Source organism: Pinus tabuliformis, chromosome X (genome assembly GCF_031772625.1).
Source record: "Pinus tabuliformis cultivar Carrire ecotype Pingquan chromosome X, CPIR1, whole genome shotgun sequence".
Lineage (NCBI taxonomy): Eukaryota > Viridiplantae > Streptophyta > Pinopsida > Pinales > Pinaceae > Pinus > Pinus tabuliformis.
In genome coordinates, this window is record NC_142308.1 from 1,200,453,763 (window position 1) to 1,200,480,833 (window position 27,071).

A 27,071-nucleotide genomic window follows, 5' to 3' on the forward strand; every position below is an offset into this window, starting at 1 on the left:
TAAAGATTGCAGTTCTCCAAGGGGATAACCCTCCATACCTACACTATTTCTTTAGGCCTTGTTTGATTGCAGTTAAGGCCACACTGTCCCTTCAGCTCCTTCATATTGCGGCTAAGGTCACGCTGTCCCTTCAGCCCCTTTACATTGTCTAGGGCAGCCTCCACATTGTTCCTTTGACCCCTTATATTGCGGCTATGACTCCGTTGTCCACACAGTTGTTCCTTGGCCTAATCTGCCCAGCATTATGCACTTGGAACAACCCTTACTTACCACGTTGTCACCTACAGCAAACCCTCACTGCGGCCCATAAACTTGACTGTGTTAGGGCTGAATTAGATCAGTGTTTAGGGCTGGATTAGACCAGTGTTTAGGGCAGCCTTTAGGTCTGTGTTAGGGCACCCTTTAGTCTGTGTCTAGGGTTGCCTTCCATCTGCATCTGCGCCTGCCTTCGATCTGCGTCTAGGGCAACCTCTTTTCCTCCAACGTCTAGGGCTTCCACTCCTAGATTTCTCTTCCACTAAAACCCAAGACAAGTGGAGAGAGAAATCAAGATAGAAGTGTGTGTGAGAAATGACTCTCAAGTCATCTCCTTTTATACTAAAATGTTGAGCACATGTGGGGTTTATTTGGTTGCTGGCCGATCTTAACGAGTTGTCTTATAACACAAATAAATTCATAACTCCATAAATACTTATCGGAATCGGATGATCTTTAGATCAATCCTACACCTCTCTCAATGAGAGGGAGCCAAAAAAAATATCAACTGCCATAAATAAAATGACCCACATGGAGTTTGGCCCTGGTTGCCAATTTTAACAAATAAAGATGTGCCCAATATACAGACATCTATATTCCCATCCTAAAATCTTCTTAAAAAATCTATCTACAAGCCATTGCGAGTCAACATTCTTATATTACATGGTTTGTTATGATACACCAAGTACTTCATACCATGTCTTATCATCTCATCTTCGATTCCAAACCAGTTTTTTATATATGCACTGATGTCCAAATCACAAACACTATGAAAGATAATAGATTTATGTACATTCATGTGCCAACCAGTTGCATTAACAAATTCCCTGAAAATATATGAAAAAAGCACAACCATGCAAATCGATTTAACATGCCCATGATGAGTACGTCATCTACAAAGAAACCCTGCATATTTTGATGTTGTTACCCATCTTACCTGGAATTGGTCTCGTTCCACCTGAGGCCTTATTTCGGCAGTTTTCCTAGCGTTTTCTGTTGCTATTTTGTTATTAAATTGGTTGAGGAATTTGAAATTGCGATTCCATCCACTAATGTTTGCAATCTCCACAACTAATGACTGCACTTCGGTGTTAGCTTATTTTGAAATAAGCCAGATGCCCGACATTGGAATTCGAATATACCTGCTAGCGATGAAAATTGCAATCGTGTTTGGAATTTGTTTCACATCACTACTCTGCTCTTGTACAACACATTCTGCGTTGCCCTCGAACCTTCATTTATTTTGTCATGTCAATCGAACTTTTATTCAGTCTAGTGATTCATTTTTTCCTCAGAGAAAACCCTATTTTATTTTGCCACACTTTCGTTTCATAACCGAAGAACCTCTCAGAGACCTGAAAACCCTTGTCGGGGGAAAAGAATAAAGAAGATCAGATGGCCGACGTTGGAATTCGAAGATACCTGCTAGCGATGAAAATTGCGGTCGTGTTTGGAATTTGTTTCACATCATTACTCTGCTCTTGTACAACACATTCTGCGTTGCCTTCGAACCTTCATTTATTTTGTCACGTCAATCGAACTTTTATTCAGTCTAGTGATTCGATTTTTCCTCAGAGAAAACCCTATTTTATTTTGCCACACTTTCGTTTCATAACCGAAGAACTTCTCAGAGACCTGAAAACCCTTGTCGGGGGAAAAGAATAAAGAAGATCATTGCACTGAATTCGCACCGGCTCTGGTAACCCCGCTTTTATATTATTATGAAGCCTCCACAGGTCTCAGTCCACATAGGTTTTGCCAGCGGTGAATTGTTTCATTTGAAGATTTGCCTGTTTTGATTTTTTTGGTGTTCAAGAAGAGCTTCTGAATTTTTTCAAATGACGCTTCGCACTGTAGCTGCAGGGGCATTGGTGATTGGGGCGTTCTTCGTCATAAGATCGTTGCTACAGAGGCGCCGGAAAAATACCCCCGCTAGCAAAATGTTTGAAAACCTGGTGAGATTGCCCAAGTTTGCAGTTCCACGGCGTTATGACCTGGAGCTCCAGCCTGATTTGGATACCTGTAAATTTGGCGGCAAATTGGCTGTAACGTTGAATGTCCTCGAAGATACGAAGTATCTTGTTCTCAATGCCTCCGATTTGGTGATCGCGGACAGTTCGGTCCGTTTCCGGAGCAGCGCTTCAGGGAAGGTAAATAATATCGAATTTAAGAGTTCAGCTGCTTAGCAATTCGCAATAGTTATTATGTTGCAATTGGTCGATGGCCAGACATATTTCCCATGCTATTGGTTTTAAATGAACCTTGGTTGTATATGCCTATCGTTCGATTTCGGCCTTAGACTTTAGCAAAATCGAACGATGGGAAATACAGCAACCATTTATTTAAAACCTGATAAACCCTGATAACATGGGATTTATTGGTTGTCATTAGGCGATGGGGTCGTCATTCAGTGTTATTGGCACAATTGGCGCCACCCAGTGCAATTCTCCGGAGGAAGGGGAAATGGCCCATGGGTGAATTTTATTGCGTCTCTGTTGACTAGAGATGTCGCTAAATAATATCTGCTCTTGGGATAACATATTATATATATACTTCAACTTCAAAGGAAAAATATAGATGTATTATAAATTGAAATCTATAAATTAGATTTAAATTTAAATTTAAGTTTTTAAATTAAAATAAAATTATGGCTAATTTTTATTTTATATATATTTTTAATTAAAATGATATTATATTATACAATGTTAAAAAAATTGTAATGGTTTGTCAGATTGAGAATTAGATTATTAAATAATGTTGATGTTTTTATCTGAAATGTTTATATACTAATTATATATATAAAAAGATTTAGTCACTGAGATTTTATCATATAATACATTGTGTAATAATTTTCAAAAATTCCAAGTGAATCATATAATATATTATATATATTATATTTTAAGTTAAGTAGAAAAATCTTGAAAGTTAACTAAAGCCATAAAAAGAAGAAGGTGAAAATATCAATAATATGTGGAATGATTAGATTAATTTGAAAATTATAATTTAGTTTGTTGCAGAACTACTCCTTAATGTTACCTAGTGCTTTATGTTCTTCTATTCTCAATTGGATGTTCATTTTATAATATATTATAATTTTATGATATGTTATTAAAATAATAATAAAAATCTATTGAAAAAAATATATATATATATATATTAAATTTAGTTTTATAATTATAATTATAATTCTGAAAAAAAATGTTAATTTCACTATTTAATAATAATGATTTACTTTTAGTTATAATTTTAAAATATTAAATTTAAATAAAAAAGTAATAAATATTTTGTTAGATCTAAGACTTTTGTGATCCATAATGTATATAGAAGCTTTTCTGATTAACCACATAATCATGAATTGGTCGAAGTTTCGAACCAACTACCAACTAATGTGGTCCATCAGCAGGACAAGGTGAGGTGAAGAATCCTTGAATCTCAAGGAATAAATAGTAAGGATGCATCATTGCCCAGAGTAACTAGTTTTTGGTAAAGTAGTTAAATTAGTTAAAAAAGGTGTCAGGCCAGGGTAACTCCAGGTTGAGCGGGAGAAAAGAACTGATGATTTTATTCATTAACTAACTCATGTTTATATACAAAAATAAAATGGATCAGTTCATCTTCTAGATGACTGTCCAGTTCACCCATCCGTTTCGGATTAGGTGTCAACATTCCCCCCCTTAATCTGAAGGGATGTTGGTGAGTCCAAGCATCGTTCTGAATCTTTCAAGCTTTTCTCTTCCAAGTGCTTTGGTGAAGATGTCTGCAATTTGCTCGTTTGTGGAACAATGATGGAGATGGATTGTTTTGGCCTCAACATGATGTCGGATCAGATGATATTTAGTATTGATGTGCTTAGTACGATCATGGAACTTTGGGTTCTTGGCCAACTTTATTGCAGATGTGTTATCAATCATGAGTGGAGTTGATTGTATTTGTTTTCCCTGCAAATCTTCAAGAATTTTCCTGAGCCACACAATTTCTTTCGTTGCTTCAGCTGCTGCCACATATTCTGCTTCTGTTGTGGAATCTGCTGGTACTGATTGTTTGTGTGATCTCCAGGAGACAGCTCCCGATCCAAGACTCATAGCATATCCTGAAGTAGATACCCCAGTTTCTTTGTCTCCATCGAAGTCTGAATCAGAGTATCCAATCAAGTTGAAGTCGTCCACCTGTGTATACTTGATTCCAAGGTCTTGAGTTCCCTTCAAGTACCTTAGAACTCTTTTTGCAGCAGACCAATGTCCCTCACAAGGCTTTTGCATAAACCTGGAGAGGATTCCAACAGCAAATGAAATGTCTGGTCTGGTAGTAGTGAGGTAGATGAGACTTCCTACAAGCTGTCTATACTTTGTTGCATCCTCAAATTCCTTTCCTTCAATAGATGTGAGCTTCAAGTTTTGTTCCATTGGAGTAGAAAGGGGATTGCACTCTGTCATGCCAAATCTGTTTAACAAATCTCCAATGTATTTCTTTTGAGAAAGAAATATGGACTTTGGATGTTGGGTTACTTCAATGCCAAGATAGTAATGAACATAGCCCAAATCAGTCATTTCAAAAAATTTTCCTAATTTTTTCTTTATGGATGCAATATAGCTTTCATTGTTCCCTATCATTAAAAGATCATCTACATATACCACAAGATATACAACTGTTTTGCCAACTTTCTTGACAAATAAAGTTGCATCATCAAGATCAAAATGATTGAAGTTGAGTTTCAGAAGATGCTCAGTTAGTTTTTCATACCAGGCTCGTGGTGCTTGTTTGAGGCCATACAAGGACTTCACAAGTTTGCATACTTTGTGTTCATGTCCTTTCACAACAAATCCTTCAGGCTGGGACATAAAAACATTCTCTTTTAGATCTCCATTCAAGAATGCAATTTTTACATCCATTTGATGGACTTTCCAACCGTTCTGAGCAGCTAGTGCAAAGAATGTTCGGATGGTGGCCCATTTTGCTGTGGGAGCAAAAGTTTCCTCATAATCGACCCCTTCCTTCTGTACAAAACCTTTTGCCACAAGCCTAGCTTTGTGCTTGTCAAGTGAGCCATCAGCTTTGTACTTGTTCTTGTAGACCCACTTGCAGCCAATTGGTTTGGTTCCAAATGGAGGATCAACCAGCTTCCAAGTGCCATTCTTTATGAGGGCATCATACTCCTTCTGCATCGATTCTTTCCATTCATCATGAGAAGCAGCTTCTTTGAAGGAACTTGGTTCAAAATCTGTAGACAAGTTCAATTCACAATCATAAGTAACATCCATATCAACAGGTGAATTAGAGTTATCTACATCACCTCCATCTTGTCGGTTTGTATTTCTGGTTCCTGTTTTTCCAATTTCATCAGGATGAACACTTTCAAGTGTCTTTGTCAGCCACTTTGGGGGACCTTTCTGAGATGGTCCAGGTTGTTCTATTGATTGAGTTGGGACTGAATCAAGATTAAGTCTCCCAATTCTATCAATTACATCACTTAAAGCATCATCCGTTGTTGGAGTGTCATGCAGGGGAGATTGTTCTTCAGAAGGAGATTCCACATGTTGATCTAGTATAGGAATCCCCCCTTCAAGATGTGGAATCTGATTATCAAACTCTTGGAATGATTTCGGTTTTGTGAATCTATCCAAGCGATCAAGTTGCCGCTCAACAACACTGTCAGATTTGGATGATTCAAGAAAAATGACATCTCTAGATAGAACAAACTTTTTATTTACTTCATCATAGAGGCGGTATGCTTTAGATGTGTTTGAATACCCCAGGAAGATACACTTACGACTTCTAGCACCAAGTTTGTTTCTATGTACCTTTGGTATTAAAGCATAACAGGTGGAACCAAAAATCCTGAAATGTTTTACCGAAGGAACATGTCCATACCACAATTCATAAGGAGTCTTGTTTCTTATAGCACTAGATGGACATCTATTCTTTATATATGCAGCACATAGAACAGCATCAGCCCAAAACATTGTCTTTACATTTTTGAAGAAAAGCATGGATCGTACCATATTCAAAATTGTTCTGTTCATTCTTTCAGCTACACCATTCTGTTGAGGATTATAAGGCACAGTTGTTTGATGTTTAATCCCATGTTGGCGAAGATAGTGTTCAAATTCATTTGATGTATATTCTTTTCCATTATCAGTGCGAATAGACCCAATATGAGATTGTGCATCATTTTCAATCCATTTATGAAAATTCGTGAATGTTTGAAAAGCATCAGATTTGTTCTTCAAAAAATAAACCCAACACATTCTGGTGTAATCATCAACAAATGTCATGATATATTTATTTCCATTTGCAGAAGGAACAGGCATTGGACCACATAAATCTGAATGAATAAGTTCAAGCTTCCTATGTGCTCTTGAATGTGAATCATGAAAAGACTGTTTGCTATGCTTTCCTAGAATGCAAGCATCACATTGTTTATGTTTTCTAGGAATGGTAGGCAAACCAGCAACACCATTTTTCTTCAACAAGCGGAGACTATCATAGTTTAAATGTCCAAATCTAGCATGCCATAATAAACTTGATGGAAGTGCACCTTCTTCATGATGAGAAATATATGAGAAATGTTGTGCATGAGCAGAGGTTCCTTGCAGTTTAAGAAGTTTTTCTTCTTCTATACCCCTCATGACAAGTGAGTGGTCAGATGCCTTTCTTACCTCAAGCTTGCCATCAAACATGTGAATGGAGTGACCTTGCTGGCGGATGTGGACCAGGGACAACAAGTTTCTCTTGAGCTGTGGGAGATATAGAACATGATCCAGAAGAAAGTCTGGAAGACCAGGCAGTTTAAGCCTGATTGTGCCAAGCCCTGATGGCTTGATTTTTGATTGATCTGCAAAGTATACTGCTCCATCAACATTGTCAGTGAAATCTTCAAAGAAATCTTTCCTATGAGTCATATGACAGGTTGCTCCTGAATCAAGCAACTAGTCATTTTTCGAAGAAGCAAGTGAAGCATTAAACAAATCTTCATTTACTCCAATGTTACATTGTGCCTCAATATAGTGAGCGGATTCAGGTGCTTTACCTTTGTCTGTGTCATCAGTTTTACCTTTCTGCTGATTTCTTCTCTGCTCAACTTTGTCCCATGGTAGCTTGCATGTAGAAGCATCATGTGATCCATTTCGTTTGCAGCGAATGCAATGCAGATCTGCCTTTTCTGCTTGAGGATGTCTGCCCCCCCTGCCTCTGAAGTATCTTCCTCTTCCTCTTCGTCCACCTCTTCCTCTTGTAGAATCTTGAGCAGGATGCTTTTCTTTATGAGCAAGGCAAACAGTCTCTTCAGAAGATTCAGGGACTGTTTTCTTTCCAAAGGCTTTCTCTCTTTCAGCAAACTTTTTCACAAGAGAGTCAAAGGTTATATCTTTAAGATTTCCATTTGCTTGTAAAGACTCAAGATAATTGGAGTAGGTAGGATAGAGTGCTTTGAGAAAGGCAATAAGAGAGATATCCAGCTCAACCTTAGTGGATTTAATATCATGCATTATAGACTTTATTTCAGATGCAAGAGCAAGAGGATCATTATTTTTCAGTTCAAGAGTGAAGAGTTTAATCATGAGCTGAACAACTTCTAGTGCAGAATGTGTATCATAGAGTTCTTTCAGCTTTTGTAAAGCTTCAAAGGCAGTGGAATAGGATGAAATATGACGACTTACTTCTTCATTTACAGATGCTGCGATCAATGCATAGGCTTTGCTGTTCTTGTTTTCCCAAATGGCGAGTTCTTTGTCTGATGTAGGCTGCACTGGGTCTTTGTCTTCTTCTCCGACACACACTCCTTTCCACAACTCATTGTAGACGAGGGTGTGTTTTACCATTCGAGACCATTCTGAATAGTTCTCCTTGCCAGTGAGAACTATTCCTACCATAGAAATGATTGAATGCATTCTGTAAAAAAAAAAAATATCTCTGCCAAAAGACTTCTGTTGAAAAAAAAAAAATCCTTATATCATAGCCTTATGCATTTAATTTTTCTTCTAACATTTGCATCAGCATCACCATTTCTTATATCACTGCCACACTACTGTGTTTTGAGAAAAAAAAAGGCGCTAAGGGATCTCTTCAACATATATCACTTCAATATATATCAATGCAAAAACTGTTAAAAAAAAACAGCGCAATATATAAAACTCCGCTCCAAGTATATACTATAATATGAGTCATACAATAACTTGTTCCGCTGCTGGATGACAGCTTGCACATTACAAACGTGTTATTCAAAGAAACAAGCCTCAAAACACCGTCAGGCACCACTTGATACCATCGGTCAAACTGCCGGAATTCGAATACCCAACCTAAAGAAATCCGCAGCCCACTAGCATTTCACAGAACCCAAAAAGGAGCAATGTGGCAAGCTAATGTATAGATGCCAAAATTTTCAAGCAAATAGCGGAGGCTCACCTCGGTCAAACCCCCCCCCGCGCAGGTTCGAACCCTGCTGTCGACGCCATGGTCACCGAATACAAAAAATGTATAGTATCAGATCCACTTACAGTCCAGCTATAGTTCAAAATTGTGGTCTGACCCTAAGTCAATTGAGAAGCAACTGAGAAAAGAAAATGGTAAACCACGTATCACAGATTTGGTTGGGCAGCTAAATAACAAGAGAAGTCGGAGATGCCATCATAAACAGCGGTCCAAAAGAAGATGCTACTCGAATTGGTTCAGCTGGTGTTGTTCGACGTCAAGCAGTTGATATATCTCCTTTGAGACGTGTAAATCAAGCAATCTTTCTGCTCACCACAGGTGCGCGAGACAGTGCATTCCGAAATATAAAAACGATAGCTGAGTGCCTTGCAGATGAGCTTATCAATGGTGCAAAGGGGTCTTCAAACAGTTATGCAATCAGAAAACAGAGAATGAACCACAGAGGCGTGAACCCAGTTCTCCAGGAAGGAACCCTCATTCAGAGTGGCGAGAGGAAAAAAATTATTTGTCACAACAGTGCAAGGAAACCGAAGGTCACATTCAACAGCGTATTCCACGTTCACTGCACAATGTCAGGCATAACCGATACATTCAGGTATGCGCAGAGAGGGGCAGCTCTGATATGTCAGCGTACTCAAGAAAAACGGATGCACAGATGCGTTGTCAGGTCAGAGGGGCAGCGAATTCAGGTCAGAGGGGCAGCGAATTCAGGCAAACATTTATACAAAAAAATGCGCAGTCTCTGGCAGTCAGGCCAGGCAGAGGCAGAGCCAGGGAATCAAGGTCAGAGCAGCTCTCAAGACAGGAGTTACAACTATTTTAGGGACTGGGACCTGAGCTCTGATACCATGTCAGGCCAGGGTAACTCCAGGTTGAGCGGGAGAAAAGAACTGATGATTTTATTCATTAACTAACTCATGTTTATATACAAAAATAAAACGGATCAGTTCATCTTCTAGATGACTGTCCAGTTCACCCATCCGTTTCGGATTAGGTGTCAACAAAAGGTAAGTAAAATAATAAAATAATGAATATAAATAAAAATAAATAAATAATATGAAAATATTATAAATATATATATATATATATATATATATATATATATATATATATATATATATATATATATATATATTTTACTAATTAATACTATCTAAGCACCCACAGATGATTTGAACCGGTGGCCTATCGCAAGGAATGCCTTAACAGTGCACCCATTCACCATCAATCCAAAACCCCAAATATTAATTAAGGTGTTAAAATAATATATATTTATTTACAACTAATTGTTTTTAAAATACTTTATTTATTGTATCAAAGCCTTTAAATCTATTCTCGAGTCAAAATTCTATTTTAATGCTTTAATAATTAATTAGATATTATTAGTTTATAAAAATCCTCGGGGCTACCTTAACCAAATATATTCATAAGATTAAGGAAGAGAACCCAAGTTAAAGATATCAAATTATAAAAATGGAGAAGCAGGGTTATTAATTAAAAATTAAATGTAAAATTATATACAATTCTTAGATATATTAATAATGTTATATACAATTCTTAGATATCCTTAGGAAGACTAATGTCGCTTCCTCATTCAGACCTCTCCATATCATTAGGAATTCGCTAGGATTTGTTAAAGACCTTGTTCACGCTAAAGATATGAAGGGCGTCTACCTTGTTCCCTGTTCCTGTGGTATTCCCTATATTGGGGAAACAGGTAGGTCTATTAGGCAGAGAATCCATGAGCATGCTGCAGATATTAGACACAATCAATCCCACTCATCAGCCCTAGCCGAGCATGCAGAGAAAACAAATCACCATGTCTGCATTGAAGAGTCCAAAGTCATTGCCAGGGTAGATCACTTCCACCATAGGAAGCTTAGGGAAGCAATTGAGATTGAAAGACATGCCAAAAATCTTAATAGGGATGACGGGTGGAAACTAAGTAAGAGCTGGACTCCGACTCTCATTTCTTGATTCCTCCCGCTCCTCTCCTTGGTTACTTTTATCTCTAGCTCTTTTTTTTCGATTGATTTCATGAATCATTTTCTTTTTCTTGTTTCCTCCTTTTCATTCATTTTATGTTTCTACCATGTTCCCCTATTAATTTTATGAATTTTATGAATTTTTGAGTCTTTCTCTTACTTTTATTTTGAGCATTATTAATATATCTAAGAATTGTATATAATTTTATATTTAATTTTTAATTAATAACCCCCCTTCTTCATTTTTATAATTTGATCTCTTTAACTTGGGTTCTCTTCCTTAATCTTATGAATATATTTGATTAAGGTAGCCCCGAGGATTTTTATAAACTAATAATCTTTAATTAATTATTAAAGCATTAAAATAGAATTTTGACTCAAGAGTAGATTTAAAGGCTTTGATATAATAAATAAAGTATTTTAAAAACAAATAGTTGTAAATAAATATATATTATTTTAACACCTTAATTAATATTTAAAATCAATATAACATTTATTTAATCCTAACTGCTAGTTTTTAAAGCAATTTATAATATTTTAATAATTTATATTTATTTGATTTATATTCATTATTTTATTAGTTTACTTACCCTTTTTAACTAATTTAACTACTTTACCAACCATTAGTTTTCAACAGCTAAACCACATTAGTTAGTTCGAAACATCGATAAATTAATGATTATGTGATTAATCCGAAAGACTTCTATATACGTAATAAATATTTATTTATATAATTTGTAATAAGAAAATAATGAATACTTATGTATATATAATTATTTATTAATAGAATTAAAAATATAATTATTTATTAAGTTAATAGATACGTTTATTTTGGAATAAAGTTTCTAAAATTTTAATTTAATTATCAATAATTAATAAGTGAATGGTAGAAATTTAAACTATTTTTAATAATTGAGCTGAAAGGCTCATTCTAAAACTCAATATGATGTGTAACTTTGTCTGTCCAGTATGATGTGTAACTCTGTCCGTCGTCAAAGTTGAATTTTTTCTATGTAGATCAATATATATATATATATATATATATTAAAAAAAATTTAAATAACTATATAAAACATTTAAATAATGTTGCCTCGTAAAAAAATTTGCAAGTGAATAAATTAGATCCCTCTTAACTCATATTAGATTTGTATATAAGATGAATCTTATTTAAGATCAAATATATGGTTTTTTATAATTTAATATAAAAAAATTAATATATAATATAAAATTAAATAATAATAAAATTTAAGCTATAACAATTTTGACAAAAAAAAAAACTATTTTAATAGAATATTGCAGGGTAAAAACAATGTTTTATGAGTTTTCTCAACAATATTTCCTTTAAATTAAAGAAAAAACACTTTCAAAATCTCAATAAAATATGTCCCTTTAATAAATTATTACAATGGAAAATAATAAATTATGATAATGATATGCTTTTATTTTTGTTTTTTATTTATTAGATTTATTGTCTAATCTTTTGATTATTTGACAAATTGTAATTTTAAAATGGATGTGAGTTGGTAGGGGTTTTTAGTTCATTGGGAAGCCTTAAATTATCTATTTATTATAGTTTCATTTTTATTTATTTTATTATATAATATGGTAAATTTAAAACGTGTAAAGTTTGTTTTTGATCATTTTAATATAGTAGATATGGTTTAGATTTAAAATTTAAAGTAAAATAAGTTTATTTATATTTCTGCGTAAAAATATTTTAAAAGAAAAAAATAAATTATATATATAAGTTTATATGATGAATTTTAAGGTTATTATGGATGGTTGAGAGGAAAGAATGGAATCCTCTCCTTCCAAATTCAATTTGGAGAGTAACATGACTAATGTTGAGAATATTGACAGTATATGCATATTTCTCATATTAAATACAAAACGTTGTACTTGTGAAAAAAAAAACTATAAAATGATTAATTAATTTTTCATTTCTAAAACTTAATTATATTATATTTATAAATTAGAGGTATTATATTTATTTATGAATAAAAAAATATAAAGTAAAAAATGTTATAATAAAAATTAAAAAAAAATGAATACAAAATATAAATGTAAAAATTAAAAAAAAAAAATGATAATCTTAATATTCCCACATTTTCTTAAATTAACTTTAAAATTTAATTAAGTTTCTTTGTTAAATGTCTAATATTGTTACTTATAAAGTACACTTTCGTCATTAAAACATATACCATTTAGCTTAATAATCAAGATTATTTAATGGGTTAAAAGATTGCTAGACGATGTTTTTAAGAAATCCAAGGCTATAGCATATTTCATTGAACTGAATGTGTTCTCATTGTTCTCTCATATAAATTAATTTAGTATTTCATCTTCCACCAATATGATAAAGATTTGCCATTAAGCATAACATTCTAGTGCCTAGATTCCCCTTAACTTTAATAATCTTTAATAAGCATTATCTACATTTTACTATAATAATCTTTAATAAGTATTATTTATATTTTACTATTCAAAAACATAAAAAAACAACCCAAATGCATGTGCATGGTATTTTATAACTAAATAATTATATTTGATTGTTATAAATAAAAAATAATATCTATTTCAACGCAATAATAAACATGATATAAGTTGAGATATATATAGTTAAATCTAAATGTTTTTAGATCTAGATTTAATCATATAGATCAGGATATACACTATTAAATTTAAAGAGTTTGATTTAATGTCTTTAGAACTAACAATATGTGTGCCAATTTATATGGTATTTATTATTTTGTTTTCCCAATAAAAATATATAGTGTTTTGGATTATTTGCCTTGCTACATTATCCTCTTACAAAATTACCTTATTTCATGTAGGTGGTAAATCCATCCAATGTTAGCATTGATGCAAAAGATGAGATTTTGGTGTTGGAGTTCAATGAAACCTTGCCACGTGAAGAGGGAATTTTGGACATTGAATTTCAGGGTACTTTGAATGATCAGATGAAGGGATTTTATCGAAGGTACACATATTGTTTAATTTTTATTTTTTTAGGATGCTTGTTTCTTCCAAAATTGAGATGTTTGCAAAGAATCAGGGAAAATTCCAATGCTCAAAGATGGTTACTATAACAAAAATTAAATGTAAATCTAGTAAAACATAATCTCATGTGACAATGAATTCCACTAGAATGTTAGGTTATGAATGCTTCAAACTTCCAATCAAAAGCAGTTGCATTGATTAGTTAACCTACATGCTTCAGCACATATGTGATCAATGGCGAGAAAAGGAATATGGCAGTCACTCAGTTTGAGCCAACAGATGCTCGAAGGTGTTTTCCTTGTTGGGATGAACCTTCTTACAAGGTACAATATTAAAAATTCCCATGCTTCTCATTATGAATTGGTAATTTCCGTAAGTGTTATTATGATAAATTTGTTAGCAAAGAAAGGCATTAGTGGAAACATAATAAAATGTATATGTTTTTCTAATACTCAATAGTAACATCACTTATAGTGGAAGAGATTTGAAAATTTCCTTCTCTTCAAACAACGGGTTTCTTAAATTTTACATCTATTGCATTGATACCTTATGTTTTGGCATTAAATCCTAATTTTCTCAACAATCTATGAAGATCATCAAAATCTAACTGTGAATAAGTTGACTTGGGTAGACTTTGAAGAAGAAAGTTTATCTGAGGAAAGGTTGATTTGGTCCTAGAGGGTCTTTGTCAAGGGTCTTAGGTCTTGGAATTCGTCATTTGGAGATTCTATAAGAAGAGAAGAATTCTTGTGGGTTTTACTCACAAAGGGAGAAGTTTTGGCACTGGCTAGCAGCCTATATTTTGTGTCCTCTTGCCTCGTTGATCTTCATAGTTTGGTAGTTGTTTGATGATAAGAACACAATAATAATCAAGTGAAAGAAGAAGCTAATTACAAGTACATCAAGTTAAGTAAAAGAAAATCACAAGCGGTTATTAAAGTAAGAAAGATCACCCTAATCTAACTTCCCTAGATTTCTCAACAAAAGAATTCCTAAAGCTAGACTAGAACTACGTGTAGGCTGAACTGAAGATGGATGCACAAGTGTGGAGTGTTCATGCCAAGTGTGGAGACACACTCGCAAAAACTCCTCACCAACTAATCTTGTGATATTCGTTGACCTCCTCACATAGATTTTGATGTGCCATATAAGAAAAACGAGCCCCAAATCTGGCCCACAAAATCGAACTCCATGTGTGCATTAACTCATGTGATGAATCATGTGCCAAATCATCTCTCACACTTCTCTTTTGTGAAAATTTCACTACTGAAATCCTATTGCAGCAACTAATATTATTTCTTCTAACTGTTAATTAAATTAGCAATCTATTGCTACAACAACAACGAAATAAACACAACAATCTTCAAAAAAAATATTGCGGAAAATAATAGCGCTGGAAACTAAGAAACATTCTAGCACACACACATAAAAGTTGACACAATTATTTTTGGACAAATGTCCTTGGAAAAACCCAACTTGGGAAAACCAGTGCAATAGATGAGGGTCTTAATTATTAAGCAACAGTGAAATAATTTGAGTACAATCTGGATGCCGAAAAATGGAAATCTTGTAGAGAAAATATTGGCAAAAATTACCTGAGGGAAATTACCCTCACTCCCAACAATCCCGACATTGTCTGACCTTTGAAAAGCAAGCTATCCATCTAGCCCTGCGTCACCTCTGCACAGTCCCTTAAACATTGCAACTTGAAACTTATGTAAATCAAGTCTTCCTACCTATTGTTGATTGGAAAATTGTCTCTCTGACACTCTAGAAATATCTTCCAGCCTCTGGAACTGATAACCATCTTCACCCCAGCAAAATCAAACTTCCTACTTGAGGCTTTTGTGTTGAATTTGCGCAGCCTCCTGGAGAAAATCTCGGCCTCTTTGTAAGGTACTCATAAGATCTGAAATTTTTTTCTCTGGCTTCACTATCCCTACCCCTCTCTGTCTTTACTTCTTTTCTGAAGCTCAAACTTTTCTGGCAACTGACTGCTGCTCTCTGGAAAATTGAACTCTCTGTGTGTTTTCTCCATCTACCCATCGACCTCCTCTTATAATATTCTGTTGGGGCTCCAAGGACCAAGATTAAATTGCAATTGATGGCTAAGATTATTTCCCAACTAATCTGTGTGAATTTCTAGACGATTCACACCTTTCTCAGTTAACGCTGATAAATTAACCTCTTTTCCTAAGTTTAGACTTAGGAAATATTAAAAATAGGTTAATAATATAATTGAGACACTTCTATGTGGAATTTCCAGAAACGTTTTCTGGGTTATGGAGAACTCCTGTGTTTTAGCCTCTCCACAAAGTTGTGAGACTATAACACCTCCGATGCTACAAAAACTAACATCTTTGACTTGACATCATTTCCACATCATTCTGGCATGTGGGAATTTTTATTTTTCTCCACTTTATTTATTTATGGGTTATTTTATCGCCACATTTTCCCCTGGACTAAGGAAAAATGGGTTTTGGGGATCTATAAATGATTTTTCACCCCTCAAAATGTGCTTTAGTACAAAGTTAAGGTGTTGAGGTCTAATTTTGATTACTTATACCCCTTACAACTTCTCTAGACATCACTTATTACAATTTACATAAAAAAATTATTAAAATTCTCGTCCTGCAGGAAATTTTAATAATCTAAAAAATGATATCTAGACCTAATCAAATTCTGCGAAATTACTATGACTCACTTAAGGCCTTACAATCAAGCCACACTCTAGCTTTGAGGTATGTTTGGGAGAAAAAACTCAATTAATTATTAAACACTAAAAAGCACAAATATATATTTAGTGAAAAAATTCCTTAGAATGAATTCAATTGATAGCAAAGTCCTAAGCTACCTAGGCCTATTACATGGCTTTATTTCATCATGTTAGCATCATATTTACAATACCCCCATAGGGCTGCGGAATCTAAGTACAATGAAGAAAAAGAGAAGAAACAAGGGGGTTAGAAGCCCTGATGAAATCCGGAACTCCGTAAGTGCAGGAATGCTCTGAAATATCCTTTGGCATGGAGTCTTCAAGTTTACTTCAGTGGTCAACAAGGACCATACCTCTAAGAGCTTGTATAATGCCTCATGCTATGGCCTTTTGAGTTATGGTGAGGTCACATATGAGTTCCCGTCATTAACTTGGATCTGCTTGATGGTCTAACATGAGCCATGACCATATTACAAGATTTATTCCTTTGGCCCTAGTGTTAGAAGAAATCCCTACCCGTGGCACTTAGGTTCCTCCTAGGGCCAATGACATCGCCTACTATTCTTGGACTTTCATCTAACAACATTATCACACAATGTATTAGTGAATTCTTGGTAGTTATTTTGGCTGTAAATACTCCCTCCTCTCTTTCCACTTCCTCTTCCTAACCTCGTGACATTTGCTGGAGCTTCTTTCTTTTTATATGCCTTCTTTGTGCAGGTCACTTTCACTGACTCTCTCTTTTATGTTTTTTATTTTGCATTCGGAGCAGCCTAGTGCACTTTTACATAAGATCATCACTGATGGTAGTTCATGGTCCCGTTGACTGACTTTTTCATCATTTGTTGGACATTGATACATTATCTTATATTATATTTTCTAAGAGCTTGTTTTAGGAGTTTGGACCTCCTGTGCTCTCATCTTTCCCTTAATATAGGCACATAGAATTGTCATTCTCATGCAAGAAGAGGTGCATCTTTATTGTTGTCCATATCAATATGCATATTTCCCCTATTATTTTGGGTGAATATTGGTTCAAATAGTCAGAAGCACACACCTCAAAAATATTCTTTGAAATTTCAAATTTGCAAGATTCATTTGCAGAATTCTGCAGGTTACTTCTTAGAATCCTTCACCGGTATTTATTTAGAATAGATATGGATTTGTCAATTTTGGTTTTACACTGTCTACAACACAATCAAAATCATAACTCTTTCATCCTTGACTAACATTGGTTTTTGAGTAAATTATGAAAAAGTCTCCGCAAATTTGAAATGGGAGAAGATAAAAACAAATAGAGGCTTGAGAAATAGTCGTGGAACCCTGAAAAGGTGACTGTCAGTCTTATTACTTTCTTTTTCTAAGAAAATGTCTATGTTTTCTGTTTAACATCAATTATAGTAATGCAATTGTGTTTCTGACAGGCAACATTTAAAATAACGGTATGTGCTCCTGTTGACCGAGTAGTTTTGTCAACTATGCCAGTTTTTGAAGAAAAGTCTGATGGAAATTTGAGGAGAGTCAGTTTCCAGGAATCACGTATCATGTCAACGTACTTGGTGGCAATCGTTGTGGGGGAATTTGAGTATATAGAACGGACAACTACTGCAGGTGTGTGTACATACACATTATATGAGGAACAACTACATCAGATCTTCATGTATATACATATTATGTACAAGGAACATATACATAAATACATGTACAAATGTAAGTCGAAATCAGGCTTTCATCGAATGTATATAGATTGTCAGTCCTACACGTGAAGTATTCTATGTTGTGGTTCATTGCAGGAAACAAAGTTCGTGTGTATTGTCAGGTTGGTAAGACCAACCAAGGGATGTTTGCTCTGGATGTTGCAGTACGAACACTTCCATATTATGCTGAGTAAGTAGAATTCCAAAATTATTTGGTGCTCTTTTATGGCTGACATTTGTCCTGAAATCTTCAGTATTGTCTCTTCCATTTCCGTTAAGTGATACTTTGAAATGTTATTATCTTATTCAATACAGATTGAAGCCTGATGACTTTTTCTCATTTGTATGACCTTTGGAAACATGCATGGTAGATATTCTGAGCTTTATTAGTGAAGCCACATTTCCATTGCAGCCTGAGCTAACTACTTGTTGCCCCCTCAAGGGCAACTACTTCCTGACCGCCCTCCCAGTGTTGCATTGATGCTACTTGGATGAGCTCTCATGCTCGTATCTACCAATTCAGACGTGATCTTCAAGTTCTTCCAGCCCTACAACATCCACATCTTTAGATGTCTCTACCATGGTATATCAGCTCCTATGTTTTCTCACCTCAGATGATATGTGTTCACATAGATGGTTATGCTTATTTCAGTTGATGTTTTATGGTTTTGTGTGAAGGTTTCTTATCTAGAAGTGGTGTTATAATTTCTGACCTTGTCATGAAAGTGATAAATGCTGCTAAGATCTTATAACACTTCTTAGTTGTAATAGTTTTATTATTTTCCCTTGTGTACCATGGGGGGACATAATTGTGTATACATATCCTAACCATATCTAAACATTTTCCACTTTTCCCCTCTCACTACCATCTCATCTGTATAAAAAATATAATCCCTGCTTATGTTAGACTTATCAAATGTCACCCATTAAGCTCAAATCAAGCAAAATGTAATCCAAAGTCAAAATAAAGCCAAAAGAGGCTAAAGGTCAAGAGTATCCAATGTAAAAGATTGAGAAAAATAATGAATCCACCACATTAAAAAGGTCCATCCCCAAGGTCCTATGTTAAAAATGCAAATCTAAAGAAAAAGGATCAAGAAAAATGAAAGAAAATACAAAAAGGAGTAATATAGTGGTGCCATGGTGATAAAATTAAGCCAAGCCCCCCGTTGCCTCAAAATATAGGAAGTCTTGTGAGATGCCTCACAAGGAAAAATCCAGATCAAGAAACAACAATGAGGTGGATGCCGTTGTCACCTTAGCAATCCACCTCTTGCTCTTTAGTGAAATTTCACCACACGGGAGGCTTCCCAGTTTAAGGTCACCTAAAGGATATTCTTGGTCCAGGGTTTAAAGGTGAAAATTGAAAAGGCCTTTCCAAGATACTCAAGCTAAGGACAAGGCTCAATTCTACAAGACAGGGAATAACATACCTTAGAAACAGCTTCTAAAGGGACTTGGAGCCTAGGGTTTTTGATGTATGACTCCAAAGTAGCACAACTAGGCATACAATGTGAGAGAAAAGGTTTTTTGATAAGGATATAATTAAAAGAAACATCCACAAACCTTAAGTTGACCCTAAGCTAAAGCCTTGGTGCTAAATTAGGGTTTTTCTAGCCATAGAATTTCCTAAGGTTGATGATGTCATCCCTAAGGAAGGACTTCCAACCTTGCAAAATGCTAGATTTTGGTGTTTTACGGTTCAGCAAGGTGAAACGGCCTCTAACCAGTGCAATGTTCATGCCCTAGTTGAATTTGGCCTCAAACCCTAACCCTAGCGACTTGCCTTGAAGGGCCAAAATTTTGGGAGGGGGTAAAAATGTAAGATTTTATGATTTTTGACCATCAATATGGAGACCAATGCCTTCAATCTACTTGGGTGATGGAGTCTTAAGGAAATTTAACCATGAAAATATCAAATCCTTGAGGGCAGTAAGGGGGATTATCCTAGGTTTTCACTTGCTAGTCATACTATCATTTTAAATGGTGATAAATTAACTAGAGAAAAGCTCTCTAGGAGGTTCTCTAGGAAAGTTCGAGGATACAAATTAAATCATGCAAAATTAACCAAGCATTTCATATAAACATAAGCATTTAGACATCGAACATAGAAAAACCTAGCAACATTACATGCAATAATCATGAGATATATTCAATGAAAAGGTACTCACAATATATCCGAGAATTTTTTTTTCCTTTAACCCAAAATGATATCTCCACAACAAGCACTAGTTTCTAATAGCCAAATATCTACAAAAGATCACATCTCCACAAAGTAGTGAAAGACAACAAGCTAGGCCAAAATCTCTAAAAGAGGGTGAGTTCTCCAGAAGTGATACTGAACCAATGAGCGAGGTGATAGTTTATTTATATGAGGTCTACTTCACCTAATTTCTAAATAAGAAGCCCCTACACAAATTTGATTTTGAGTGGACAAAAATTAAATTAGGGTTACAAGCCTACCACTAGCTTTTACAACACAATTTGCCATTATAAGCCCACAGGTGTGAGTCGTAGGGCGAAAAATATGATGACATCATGCCCTTTTTGGGCTCCAAATCAAGGCTGAAAATGTCATTGAGCATTATGAGCATCCTCCATTTGAGGAAAAATCCCAAAATCATGCATCAAAACAACTCCAAGGGTCCTAAATCCAGTTGTGGGTGCCACACGTCATCTCCATAGGTGTTAAGTAAGCAACGTGGTGCTTCCTCTGTCCAACATTAGGGCTCCATCAGGTGCAACAAGCTCTCCTCAATCATCCTAAGGATGACCATCCTCATTTGGGCCTTAGATCATTGCATGCCCATCAAGTGGTGTCAAAGCTAGCCTGGGGGCATGCTGGGTCCACTAGTATATCGTCAATAATCCTCCATGCTAGGCAAGAGAAGCCCAACGTTCTGGGTCATGGAGGTGCTCTAGTTTGTATCTCAATTGCTCAAGTCATCAAAGGATCCAACACTTCGCTCAAAATGTGCAATGCTACATTTACCAAGACATCATGCTCTCTAAAATGTAAGTATGGCCCGAGCATCCTGTGGAGTAGGGTGGCCTCTAGGCCTTTGTTTCTCTGGAGCACCTGGAAAAATCAACTTAAATTCAAGTGAAAGAAACCATTCATTAGGGACCAAGATCATAAATGCATCTAAGTGGACCATACTTAAGTGTTAAGGGCATATTAATACTTCAAACTAGGATCACCTTCAGATATATAACTCTAACAAGTCTCGTAAAGGTGTCCCCTACCTTTGTAGGGGTAGCTAAGAAGTCAACCCTATTAGGTGCTTCCATCCCTAACAGTTAGGTGGTGTTTCTAAGGTTAACACTTCAATCAATAGGTGTTTTTCTAAGTGGCAATGGAGACGAAAGACTTCATGGCCAAGTGCCATGGTCAGGGGACCAACTAATGGGATTCCACATCCCGGGTGTATAGATGTAATGGAGGGAGAAATCGTGGATGCATGAGTTACCCTACTTAGCCTGATTTCTCCACCCCTCTAGTACGCCTTTTACTTATTTTTTATAATGCTTTGTATTTTGGTGCATAGTGTTGAAATTTCTAAGTATTACCTGTTAGAAATTTTATCTGTATTCTTCTAGTTTATTTCTCCTACTTGTTAATTATAAACAAGTCATTTAAACATATAAACATTGAAATAAACACAATACAGTGTCAACCATCTACAGATCAACAATTGAAAGAAATAGAAAACACACAAGTGACACCATTATTTTTGGACAACGTGTCCCCCAAAAAACCCAATTTGGGAAAACCGGTGCAGCAATTCTGAGGGTTATTTATTATGCAGTATATCCTTGAGTATAATTAGGTGCCAAGCTGGCTCACCCGACCGAGAAAAATAACCGACAGTAATACCTCTCTATTCAGGAGCAGATATTCAAAAAATCTGCCCCACGAAACCCTCTCCAGCACAACTGAAGCACTGCGTCAGCCCTCCTAGCCTCTGCATCAGCCTCAAAACCCTTTGCGTCATCCCTCTAAGGCACTGTGCAGCCTCTACGACCCTCTGTGTCACTCCTGCTGCCCTCTGCGTGGATGACGCAGGCCCTTCTAGCCTCTACGTTGTCTCAGCTAGCCTCTGCGTGGCCTGCTCTGGCTTCTGTGTCTGCCTCTCTGCCTCTGCGCTGGTCTCTCGGCACTATCTCTGCCTCTCTGTCCAGTACTCACTACCCCTCGCTACAAACTGATCACTGATTCGACTTTTCTTAACAAACCCCGCTCTAGAAAATTGAATGACTGATCACTCTGGTGTGTTCTCCAATTGACCCTCAAGCCTCCTCTTATACTTTTCCTGTTAGTCCTTCAACGGCCGAGATTACATCTCTAATCAACAGCTAAGATTAGATTTGGCTTGATCCATGTCATTTGAAACCTTCTAACCTAGTTTTATATTAATACCCATTAATATTTTATTTTTCTTAAGTTTAGACTTAGGAACTCCATTAAAAATATTAATTATTTTAATATCTCCTTAACCGGGTAGAATCTTCCCAAACCATTTCTGGGTCTTGGAGATCTCATGTGATGTAACCTCTCCACCAATTTTCATGGCTAGAGCACATCCGATGCTGCCCTAAATCAACACTCCCTCGTAGCGAGGATTGTGCTCTAGTAATACTCCACACTGAGCATCACTCTGATTATAGAGCACTGGTACTTGTGCTGATGCTCGGACTCCCCACCCAACATCCTCTGCACTGCTGCATCCTGTACCGCTGCCCATGGCCCTGCCACTGCCACTGTTGCATCCGTATGGCAACTCCCTTTGCATTCGTGCTGTTGCTGGTCCTTTCTCCCAACACTGCATCTGCAATGCAACCCCCTCTTATCATGCTGCATCGTGCTACTGGTACCTGCTACTGCACTGAAACTCAGTTATTGAGAAGTAAGTAACTGATCCACCCAACTATTGACATCCCTGTAAGACTAGAAACACTTATGATGTTGAAGCTCTCTCTGCCGCTAACAAGTGCTCCCTCTACTGCCTCTGTGCTACTGCAACAACTCCCTGCATCTCGCACTGTTGCAAACCTCTCTGTGCCATCCTACACTGTTGCAACCCCCTCTGTGCCTCTCACACTGCCGCAGCCTGCTAGCTCTGCGCTGCCCGGGACTCTGCACTGTAGCAGCCTCTGTCGCTTCATTCACATCCGTTTCTATCAACATCCGCCAATCTTGCTACTCTCTCTTCGGGGCTCCCGTACCAAGGTATAATCCAAGAGGTTGGGTACCTCAAGGATCCTGCCCCTCATCGCTTGTAGTCCTCCTGACTACAGCTCGATGTCTCCCCACCTCTTCTCTAGAGGTACATGAGCACTCATGGCACAATCGTCATCCTCTTCTACCTCCTTCCCCGCCTTCGTTGGCGCTGCCTTGGAGTCAGACACCTCTCCCTTGTTCTTCTTCCTCAAACACTGGTTCACATAATTGACCCAGTTCCCCACAGTTGAAGCACTTGACCTTGGATAGGTCCTTTTTCTTCCTCTTCTCCTGCTTCCTTGCAGATGCCAGAGCTGCATCCTCTTCCTCTTCCTTCTTGATCCAGACTCCTTTGCTGCTACTTTCCGTCTTGGTTAGTCGTCTGATCTCTTCTTGGCGAAGAGCTACCCACAATATTTCCCAATCTGGAAGATTTTCCCTGCCCAGAATGCTCTGGACAAATGTCTCTCACTCCTCGGAGACTGCGTTTAGGGCGGTCCTCACCATCAACTCCTGATTCGGCGTGCCCCTATGGAATACAGTTGGTCCCGGATCTCCTTCAATCTCTCGAGGAAGTGATCTATTTACTCCCCCTTCTGCATCTGGTATGACCGCAACTGATTCTCAAGTAACATCTTCCACTACACGAGAGTATGTGTTGAAGTTTCTAAATTTACTTTACTTAGAAACTCTCCATGCACCTTATCTGATTTATTCCTACCTACTTGTTATTTTTCTTTAACAAGTTATTTACAATGTAAATACTGAAAATAAAGACCAGTGCATGCTCAACATATTACGGATCAACAACTAAAAGAAACAAGAACAAACACACCACATGACACCATTATTTTTGGACCAATGTCCTCGGAAAAACCCAATGCGGGAAAACCATTGCAGCTATCTGAGGGTTTTCTTATTAAACAATATCAGAGTACAATCTGGGTGCCGAAACTGGCCTACCCAACAGAGAATTTCCTTAGCAGCTATACCTCACAGTTTGAGAGAAATCTCCTGGATGAAAGCCCGGAAAATCCTTCCAGTAGCTCCTCAGCACAAAACTACTTTGCAACCCTAGCGTCTACCCAATCTGGACTGTGTCAGCCCCTCTCTATCTAACCCTGGCCCTGCGTCAATCTTTCTTGGCCTGCGTCAACCTTTCTTGTCCTGCATCAGCCCCAGGAGGCCCTGCACCAGCTTTCTAGGCGTCTGCGTCGAACACGCTGGCCTCTCTGGTGCTCTGCGCAACACTTGGCTGCCTCTGTGTGGCCCTGCGTGAGCCCTTGCTGGCTCTGCATCACTCTCCTTAGCTGCTGCGCTGTTCTCCCAACCCCATCTCTGCCTTCTCTATTTCTCTGTACTCAATGCCCCTCAGCTTCTCTCCTGATCACTGATTCTATCTCTCTTAGCAAACCCCGCTCTAGAGAATAGAATGATTGATCACTCTGGTGTATTCTCCAAGTGACCCTCAAGCCTCCTCTTATACTTTTCCTGTTGACATCTCAACGGCCGAGATTAAGTCCCTAATCAATAGCTAAGATTAGATCTGGCTTGATCCATGTCTTTTGGACCATTCTAACACAAATTCATATTTCTACACATTAATATTTTATTTTCCCTAAGTTTAGACTTAGGGACTCCATTAAAAATATTAATTATTTTAATATTTCCTGATCTGTTTAGAATCTGCCCAAACCCTTTATGGGTATTGGATATCTCATGTGCCCCAACCTTTCCACCAAATTTCATTGCTAGAGCACATCCGATGCTACCCCAAATCAACACTCCCTCTTAGCTAGGATTATGCTCTAGCAATACTCCTCACTGAGTATTACTTTGATCATCCGGCATTGGTACCTGTGCTAATGCTAGGCCTTCTTGCCCAACATCCTCTACACTGTTGCATCCTGTACTGCTGCCCATGGTTCTGCCACTGCCACTACTGCATCTGTACGACAGCTCCCTTTGCATCCGTTCTGCTGCTGGTCCTTTCTCCCAGCACTGCATCTCCTCTCATCATGTTGCATCGTGCTGCCCACTGATGCACTGCAACTCAGTTACTGAAAAGTAAGTAACTGATCCTCCAACTGACCTCTTTGTTGGGCTAGAGACACCCACTGATGTTGAAGCTCCCTCTCTGACTTCTGTGCTGCTGCAACAACTCTCCCACATCTCGCACTGTTGCACACCTCTCTGTGTCGTCTTGCACTGGTGCAACACTCCTGTGCCTCTTGCACTGCTGCAGCTATCTAGCCTCGCGCTATCTCGGGACTCTTGCACTGTAGCTCTCTCTGTGGCTCCATCTGCATTCATCTCTACCCACCTCAGCCAATCCTATTACTCCTCGTCGGGGCTACCGTAGCAAGGTCTAATCCAAGAGGTTGGGTACCTTGAGGATCCTGCCCCTCATCGCTTGTAGTCCGCCTGACTACAGCTCGATGGCTCCCCACTTCCGCTCAAGTGGTGCGTGTGCACTCATGGCACAATCATCATCTGTCAAAATTTCCTTCTCTGCCCGTGCTGGCACTGCCTTAGTCTCAGAAGACTCTCCCTTACTCCTCTTCCTTGGACACTGGGTCACATAATGACCCAGCTCCCCACAGTGGAAGCACTTGATCTTGGAGAGATCTTTCTTCTTCCACTTCTCCTGCTTTCCCTCAGATGCTAGGGCCATATCCTCCTCCTCCTGCTTGACCTTGATCCCTTTACTGCTGCTACCTGTCTTCGACTACCGTCTGATCTCTTCCTGGCGAAGAGCTGCCCACATCTCGTCCCAAGGTTGGAGAGTCCCTCTGCCTAGGATACTATGGACAAACACTTCCCAATCTTCTGAGACAGCTTTCAGGGTTGTCCTCACCATAAGCTCCTGATCCGGTATCGCTCCTATAACATTCCACTGGTCTCGGATCTCATTCAGTCCTCCGAGGAAGGTGTCAATCAATTGACCCTTCTTCATCTGATACGACCTCATCTGTTTCTTGAGCAACATTCTTCTCTGCCCAGAAGTATGCTGGTACAGGTTCTTGAGAGCCTCCCACATCTCAACTGTCGTTTCCTTCTCGGCTATATGTGGTATCACATGATCCTTGACCCTGTCAAGGATAATGCACTTGGCCCTCGCCATCGCCTCCTCGTACCTATCATTATCACTGGGGTCGACTGGGACAACTATTACCTTTAAGGCAAAGTTCTTGACACGATTCTTGTCAAGCACTGATAAGATTCTGGCTTTCTAGACTGCGTAGTTCGATGCTCCGTCCAGTGTATCATGGTCTCTTACCCCGTGTAGTTCCATGATGCTCCTCTACTTCCCTCCTGGAAGTTCTCTGTTCGACTCCTCTGAGTCTCTACTTCCCGTCTTGAAGTTCTCTTCTGGACTCCCTCCTAGAAATCCTTCTGCTACTTGTCGAGATGCCCCCTGCTATGATCGTCTTGTGCAACTGCACTACTGATCTAGGTTCCTCGGCTAGAAACCCTCAATAACAACTCCTCTGGCCCTGCTCTATCAGGTACTATTCTAACTACATTACCTCACCAACTCCACTCTGCAATATTTTTGCAACCTTCTAGACTCCAGCAACTGCCTCTCTGTGAACTACGTCAGCCCCTCTCTGCCTCACGCTGGTTGTGCATCACCCCAAATGGTTCTACGTCAGCCCTGGGATGCCCTGCGTCAGCCCCCTGGCCCTCTACGTCAGCAACGCTAGCCTCTCTGAGGCTCTGCGTAGCTCCCGACTTCTTCTGCGTGGCTCTGGCTGGCTTTGCGTCAC

At 37.8% G+C, this 27,071-nt stretch overlaps 1 pseudogene across 1 annotated transcript in view; it reads left to right on the plus strand.

Annotated features, from left to right (window-relative positions):
* The first annotated feature begins 2,085 nt into the window (after positions 1-2,085).
* Positions 2,086-27,071, plus strand: part of LOC149144269 (aminopeptidase M1-like) — a 133,126-nt pseudogene continuing 108,140 nt past the window's right edge. Inside the window, exons 1-5 of the transcript XR_016264057.1 lie at positions 2,086-2,405; positions 13,502-13,647; positions 13,888-13,990; positions 17,808-17,994; positions 18,177-18,270. The product of XR_016264057.1 is annotated as an aminopeptidase M1-like (transcript). The remainder of the gene's footprint in view (positions 2,406-13,501; positions 13,648-13,887; positions 13,991-17,807; positions 17,995-18,176; positions 18,271-27,071) is intronic.